The sequence below is a fragment of the Hipposideros armiger genome, unplaced genomic scaffold (genome assembly GCF_001890085.2).
Source record: "Hipposideros armiger isolate ML-2016 unplaced genomic scaffold, ASM189008v1 scaffold_96, whole genome shotgun sequence".
Taxonomy (NCBI): domain Eukaryota; kingdom Metazoa; phylum Chordata; class Mammalia; order Chiroptera; family Hipposideridae; genus Hipposideros; species Hipposideros armiger.
The window spans coordinates 300543-307395 of record NW_017731446.1 but is presented as its reverse complement, the minus strand read 5'-3'; the positions used below and the strand labels follow the sequence as shown (position 1 = coordinate 307395).

The 6853-nt window shown below is 38.2% G+C and overlaps 1 protein-coding gene across 1 annotated transcript in view; it reads right to left on the bottom strand.

Annotated features, from left to right (window-relative positions):
• The window catches only part of SYN2 (synapsin II), a 180249-nt gene that overhangs the window by 89917 nt on the left and 83479 nt on the right, over positions 1–6853 (bottom strand). The gene's annotated exons all lie outside the window — the stretch shown is intronic.

Here is a 6853-nt window from a genome sequence, read left to right as displayed (position 1 = left end):
GGGCGGGCATAGCCCACCATCGAACAGGCAGTCTTGTTGTTAGGAGCATGTGCTCTCAACAGCTGAGCCATCCTGCCATCTGTTGGCAGCTCAGCAGCAGCTCTGCTCGGGAGCAGCGTCACTGGCCCATGTGGGAATCGAACCGGTGGCCCTGCTGCTCAGAGCTTGTGCTCTTAAGCTAACTCTTAACCAACTGAGCCACTCGACCGGCTCCTGAATCTTATTTTTTTCTTGGTCAGTCTAGCTAAAGATATGTCAGTTTGTTAATTTTTTTTTGAAGAACCAATTTGGGTTTATTGATTTTTCTCTATTGTTTATTCTCTGTTTTATTTCTTTCCACTCTAATCTTTATTTTCTTTCCTCTGCTTGCTTTGAATTTAGTTTTTTTCTAGTTTTTTAAGTTCAAGGGTTTATTGATTTAGAATAGTTCTTCTTTTTAAACATAGGTAGGGACAGCTATAAGTTTCCCTCTAAGCATTGCTTTAACCACATCCCATATATTTTGTTATGTTGTGTTTTTGTTGTAATTAATCTAAAAGTATTTCTAATTTTTCCTGTGATTTCTGCTTTAATTTGTTGGTTGTTAAGAACGTATTGTTTTAGAGATCCAGCTGGAAGAGCCAAAGGCTGCCCTGGTGTGAGTAAGCCAAGAACCCTGTCTGCCCCTCTTCTTCTGACCTGTGCCCCTATGTTGACATTGCCCTGGACAGCAGGAGTGTCTGGGCACTGTCCTCTGATCCTGGCAGAAAAGGACTGAGTCTCCCACTTTCAACCCTTCTGCCTTTCCTTGAGTCTCCTCAGGACTCACTCACAGCACTCTTAGTTGCAAGGCATGTTGCTTTTTTAAATCTCTGGAATGGACTCCATTCTTATTACTTGTAGGGCCCCAAAGGCTAATAAAACTTGTGTTTATGGTGGTGATGGGGCAGGGGGGAAGGGAGAGAATGTATTGTTTAATTTCCACATATTTTGAATTTCCTAAATTTTCTTTGTTATAAATTTCTAATTTCATTTCATTGCAGTTGGAGAACATACTTTGTATGATTTAAATCCTTTAAAATTTACTGAGACTTGCTTTACAGACTAACCTATGGGTTATCTTGAAGAATGACCTATGTGCATTTGAGAAGGATAGGCATTCTATTATTGTTGGGTGAAGTATTCTATAAATATCTGTTAGGTCTAGTTAATTTCTAATGTTGCTCAAGCCCTCTATTTCCTTATTGACCTATTAATTAATATATCCGTTACCAGAAGTGAAGTACTAAAGTCTTCAGCTATTATTATTGAATTGTCCATTCTCCCTTCAACTCTTTTCTTTCATTTTATTTGAGGCTCTGTATATCTAGTTTTGTGTGTGTGTGTTTTTTTTAAAGATTTTTANCCTCATATGTGGGATCCGAACCGGGGCCCTCTGGCATCCCAAGCGAGTTCTTAACCATCGCGCCACTCGGCCGGCCCTACCCTATGTCTTTTGATTGGAGCATCTAACCCATTTACATTTAAAGTGATTATTGATAGGTACATAGTTATTGCCATTTTATTATCCATATTTATGTTTTGTTTTTTTTTACCCATTTCTTGTAATACTGATTTGGTGGTGATGAATTCCTTTAGTTTTTCTTTGTCTGGGAAGCTCTTTATCACTCCTTCAATTTTAACTGATAGTCTTGCTAGATAGAGTAGTTTTGGTTGTAGGTCCTTGTGCTTCATCACTTTGAATATTTCCTGCCAATCTCTTCTGGCCTGCAAAGTGTCTGTTGAGAAATCAGCTGGCAGTCTTACGGGAGCTCCTTTGTAGGTAACTAACTGCCTTTCTCTTGCTGCTTTTAATTAAGATTCTCTAAACTTTGCCTTTTTAATTATGATGTGTCTTGGTGTAGGTCTCTTTGGGTTCATCTTGTTTAGAACTCTGCATTTTCTGGACTTGTATGTGTATGCCCTTTGCCAGGTTAGGGAAGTTTTCAGTCATTTCTTCAAATAGGTTCTCAATCCCTTGTTTTCTCTATTCTCCTTCTATTACCCTTATGATGCAAATGTTGTTATGCTTGATGTTGTACTAGAGGTCCCTTAAACTATCCTCATTTTTAAAAATTATTTTTTTCTTTTTGCTGTTCCAACTCAGTGTTTTCTACTACTTTGTCTTCTAATTCACTGATTCAATCATCTGCTGTTGATTCCTTCTAGTGTATTCTTTATTTCGGTCATTGTATTTTTCATCTCTGACTGGTTCTTTTTTATGACTTTTATGTCCTTTTTATACTTACTATCTCTTTGTTGAAGTTCCCTAAGCATCCTTATAACCAGTGTTTTGAACTCTGTATCTGGTAGATTGCTTGCCTCCATTTTGCTTAGTTCATTTTCTGGAGATTTCTCCTGTTCTTTCATTTGAAAGATGTTTTTTTCTTTCCTCATTTTGGCTGTCTCTCTGTGTTTGTTTCTATGTATTAGGTAGATCTGCTACATCTTTCAGGCTTAGTTAGCAACGTGGCCTTATGTAGTAGGTGTCCTGTGGGGCCCCATGGCACAGTCTCCCTGATCACCTGAGCCAGACGCTCCCCGAGTGTCCCTTGTATGGGTTGTGTGTACTCTCCTGTTGTTGAATCTTGACTGATGTTGGCACATCATAGGGGAGACTGACCCGCAGGCATACTGGCTATGAGGATTGGCCACACCACAGCATATGAGCTGCTGTGCAGGGGCTGACCCTACAGAGCAAGATTCACCCCAGTAGGCTCTGGCGCCTGCTGAGACCACACTTGGGGTGTGCCACTTGTAGAGATTATTGGGTGGTGTTCTGTTGTAGTTTGAAGCTGAGAATAATGCCATCTTAACAATATCTTCCAATACATAAACATGTAATGTACTTTCATTTATTTAGATCTTCTTTAATTTTTTTCAATGATGTTTAGTAGTTTTCAGCATACAAGTCTTGCACTTTAGTTAAATTTATTCCTAAGTATTTTATGCCTTTTGATACTATTGGGTTATCGGAAAAGTCATGATGCATGTTTGCGACAGATGGCACTAGTTCATTTTTGCAAGCACTAGAATCATTCGCATCTACGTTATTGCTATGTTATTTGACAGCTGACAGTTCTAGCTTCATTCTAAAAATAAACTGAGCGATTTGGTTGAGTTTTGGAGATTTTACAACAAGTTGAAGATGAAAGACCAAACTGTGCATTTTTGCCATATTTTACTGTTTTACTTCCATAAAGGGAAGAACACGTGTCAAGCTTGTGAAAAGTTGCATAAAGTTTACGGTGACAATGCTCTACAAGAACTTCAGTGCCAATGATGGTTCACGAAATTCCATGCTGGTGATTTTGATCTCAACGACACTCCTTGGTCAGGGAGGCCCACTGTGGTTTAATGACGACAAAATAATAAAGGCACTAATCGAGTCAAAGCCACATTACATGACACGAGAGATTGCAGAAACATTGAACATCCATCATGCAAGCTTTCACGACCACCTGAAGAAGCTGGGATATGGAAGCAAGCTCGATATTTGGGTTCCACATAAACTCAAAGAAGTTCATTCGAAGGCACGTATAAACATCTGCAATATGCTCATTAAACGTGAGGAAAACAATCCTTTTTTGAAGCGACTGATAACTGGTGATGAGAAATGGATTGTTTACAACAATGTGGTGTGCAAACGGTCTTGGTCCCAACGTGATGATTCACCTCAGACAGCAGACATTCATTAGAAGAAGGTTATGCTCTCAGTGTGGTGGGATTTTAAAGATGTCATGTTTTTCGAGCTCCTACCAAAGAACCAAACAATCAATTCGAATGTGTACTGTTGGCAATTGGATAGTTGAAATGAATCCATCATTCAGAAATGTCCAGAGCTTGTTAATTGTAAAGGAGTGTGTTCAATCACGACAACGCAAGATCACACACAAGTTTGATCACCCGTCAAAAATTATTGGAGCTTAGATGGGATATGTTGCCACACCCACCATATTCACCTGACCTTGCACCGTCAGACTTCCACTTGTTTCGCTCTCTTCAAAACTCCTTGCATGGTATAATGTTCAATTCAGATGAGGCTGTAAATCAGCACTGCACCTTGTTCAGTTTTTTGCAAATAAAGACATGTCTTTCTATGAACAAGAAATTATGAAGCTCACTGAAAGATGGAAAAGGTTATCGAACAAAATGGGCAATATATGATTGATTGATCTTTGTTCTTTATATAAATAAATGACCTTTGAAAAACATAGACAAAATGTTTTCCGACAACCCAATATTATAAATGGAATTGTTCTCTAAATTTCATTTTCAGATTATTCATTGTTAGTGAATGAAAATACAACTGAATTTTTCTTTTCCACCCTGGATGCCTTTATTTCTTTTTCTTGCCTAATTGTTCTGGCTAGAATCTCCATTAAAAAGCTGACCAAAATGGTGAGAGTGGCCATCCTTGTCATGTTCCTGATCTTAAAGGGAAAAATTTCAGTCTTTCACCATTAGGATGATCTTAACTGTGGGTTTTCTTATAGATCCCCTTGTCAGGTTGAGGAAATTCCCTTTGATTCCTAGGTTGTTGAATGTTTTTATCATGAAAAGGTGTTAGATTTTGTCAAATTCTTTTTGTGTGTCTATTGAGATGATCACGTGGGTTTTCCATTATTCAATTAATGTGGTATATGTACTACACACTGATTGTTGAACCAACCTTATATTCCTGGGTTATATCCCACTTGGATCATGATGTAGAATCCTTTTCATATGGTACTGAATTCGGGCTGGCCGAGTGGCTCAGTTGGTTAAGAGCTNATGGGAACAGTGCTGGGGAATTGGGGGAAGGGGAACAGACACGTTGCTGTCATTTTTTGTTCTTCAATCTAGTTGTAGAGGACGTTGCTTCACTGGCCCAAACTGGCACCATCATGGCGCTCTTCCCAGGCGAGGCAGATCAGTTGCCGGTTTCTGGACGGCCGATCACTGCGGCTGCTGGCCACTTACGCTGCCTGCTGGCTACACACGGTAGCCCATGGCAACCCACTGCCACAGGGGCTGCAGCCTACGCCGTCGCTGGCAACTCACAGCAGCCCAGCTCCAGGTCAAGCTGTTGTTCAGCATCTTAGCTGTAGAGGGCAGTGTCACTGGGCCTTATGTGTGGGATCCGAACCGGGGCCCTCTGGCATCCCAAGCCAGCTCTTAACCATCACGCCACTCGGCCGGCCCAGTCTTTTCAGTTTTGAGTTATAAGAGTTCTTTATATATTCTGTTTACTGGACCCTTATCAGATAAATGATTTGAAAATATTTTCTCCCATTCTGTGGGTTGTCTTTTTACTTTATTGATAGTGTCTTGGGAACAAACATTTTTAATCTTGATGAAATGTATCAGGTTTTTTTTCTTTTATTGCTTGTGCTTTTGGTGTCTAAGAAACCATTGTATAATCCAAGGTCACAAAGATTAATACATATAATTTCTTCTAAGTATCTTATAGTTTTAGCTCTTATATTAAGCCTATGATCCATTCTGAGTTAGTTTTTAATATAGTGTGAGGTAGGGGTCCAGTCTAATTCTTTTGCATATAAAAATTCAGTTGCTCCAGAACGATTTATTGAAAAGAGTCTTCTTTTCCCATTTAATTATCCTGGCACCTTTGTTGAAAACCAACTGACCATAGATGTATGGGTTTATCTCTGGACAATCAATTCTATTTCATTGATCCATGTGTCTATCCTATGCCAGTAACACATTATTTTAATTACAGTAATAACGCTCTGATCTTTATTATTTCCTTCCTTCTATTCACTTTGGGCTTTGTTTGCTGTTCTTTTTCTAGTTCCTTTAGGTTTAGGGTTAGATTGTTTATTTGATCTTTCTTGTTTCTCAAGATAGGCCTGTATTGCTATGAATTTCCCTCTTAGGAATGCCTTTGCTGTCTCCCATAGATTCTGGGTCATTGTGTTTTTGTTTTCATTTGTCTCAAGGTATCTTTTGATTTCTTTCTTGATCTCACTGGTAAGCCATTCATTGTTTAGTAACATGTTATTTAGCTTCCATGTGTTTGTGTTTTTCAGTTTCTTTCTTGTAATTTATTTCTAGTTTCATACATTGTGGTCAGAGAAGCTGCTTGGTATGACTTCAATCTTGTTAAATATATGAAGATTTGTTTTTGGGGCTTAACATGTGGTCTATCTTGGAAAATACTCCATGACAAAGAATGTATATTATGCTGCTTTGGGGTAAAATACTCTAAAAATATCAATTAAATCCACCTGATCTAATGTGTTATTTAAGGCCGCTGTTTCCTTGTTGATTTTCTGTCTGGAAGATTCATCTATTGGTGTCAACGGGGTGTTAAAAGTCCCCTACTATGACTATTACTGTCATTCTTTCTATGTTGGTAAACATTTGCTTTATGTAGTTAGGTGCTCCTATGTTGGGTGCATAAATGTTTACAAGGATTATATCCTCTTATTGGATTGACCCCTTTATCATTATGAAATGTCCTTCATTGTTTCTTATTATAGCCTTTGCTTTAAATTCTATTTTGTCTCATATAAGTATTGCTACTCCAGCTTTTTGTTGTTTCCACTTGCATGAAATATCTTTTCCCACCCCTTTATTTTCAGTCTGTATGTGTCTTTTGATCTGAAATGGGTCTTTTGTAGACAACATATATATATATATATATATATATATATATATATATATATATATATATATATATATATAGGTCTTGTTTTCTTATCCATTCAGCTACCCTAGGTCTTTTTTTTTTTTTTAAGATTTTTATTGGGAAATTGGGGAATGGGAACAGTGCTGGGGAATTGGGGGAAGGGAAACAGACAAGTTGCTGTCGTTTTGTTCTTCAATCTAG